The following is a 1143-nucleotide window of genomic DNA, read 5'->3' as shown; positions in this document are numbered from 1 at the left end:
CGCTCCTGTTAGGGGTGTGTCTGCAGCAACGGCTTGGTGCAGCAGCAGCTGGGTTTCAGGCTATGCAAGAAACGTCCTCTGGAGACATGGTGCTGGGATTTGTGGTTGTGTTTCTATTGCTCGGTGTATGCAGCATTTACACGTGGGCATGATTTGGAATGGATAGCAGGGTCTCTCACAATGGGGTGCAAGGCGCCTGCTGCCACGCGGACAGGTCAAGAAAGGGCATCTGTTCTGCACTGGCTGCATGATAAACTACAGAAGGGGAAGTGCATCCAGGGACTCTGTAACTGTGCTTCTCTTCTGTGAGTCTGTTGCTAACTCTGGGACCCCGCCGGGGCTTTCCTTTGCTCACTCTGCTCGGGCTGCTTGATCTGAGCTGTGCACTGTTGGCGCAGTATTTGAGTCACCAGGAGCTTTTGGGAATTCTACTCCTCTCAGATCCAGGTGCCCAGTTGAAAACTGTCTCATCTCTGTTACAGCCCAGTTTGTCCACTGGAACTGTCTCACCAGAGAGCCGGGCGCTGCGGATTTGTTTGTAGACTGGTGGTGTTTGAATGCTGTCTTCTCTGGTGTGGCGGTACTAGGTTCTCTGCCCTTGCCCTGGTTCAGTGTGTGCCAGCTCCCTGCCCCTGCTCTCTGAGAGCAGCCACTGTTGGAAGCATGTTCAGAAAGCAGCACAGGTCACATGCAAAAGTTTATAAATGGTGAAGGGTATTTGTTGACTTTGTGTGTTGTCTTAGGGACCAGCTTAGTGTGAATGTTCTGGGCTTGTCAAGGCCTTCCCCTCTGAGTGATACACAGGGAAGTGCAGTCCCTGCCACCCAGCGCATTGGGTGTGTCCACATGTTCCACTGATAACAGCTGCCAGGTGCCTGCATTGGGGTAGACAATGTCACAGTGCTGGGATGACCGGGACTTGGCCTTTAGCCACTGGTGGTGTTGGGAGCCTCTCTGAATGGCTGGTGATAGGACAGGAGGGAACTTCAGTGCATCTGGAAATCAAATCTTTAAAAACAAACTGACAAGTCTGTAGCTACAGTGCAGTTCATTCTAATGGCCTCTGACTGCGGGGAAACCTGCACTCAGGCCCAGAACAACCTTAGGAAACGATACTCACGGCCCAAGGGGTGTCCATCCCGA

Source organism: Gavialis gangeticus, unplaced genomic scaffold (assembly GCF_001723915.1).
Source record: "Gavialis gangeticus isolate Ggan-Ray unplaced genomic scaffold, GavGan_comp1, whole genome shotgun sequence".
In the NCBI taxonomy this organism is placed as follows: domain Eukaryota; kingdom Metazoa; phylum Chordata; order Crocodylia; family Gavialidae; genus Gavialis; species Gavialis gangeticus.
The sequence above is the reverse complement of the archived record's forward strand: the minus strand, read 5'-3'. Positions refer to the sequence as shown.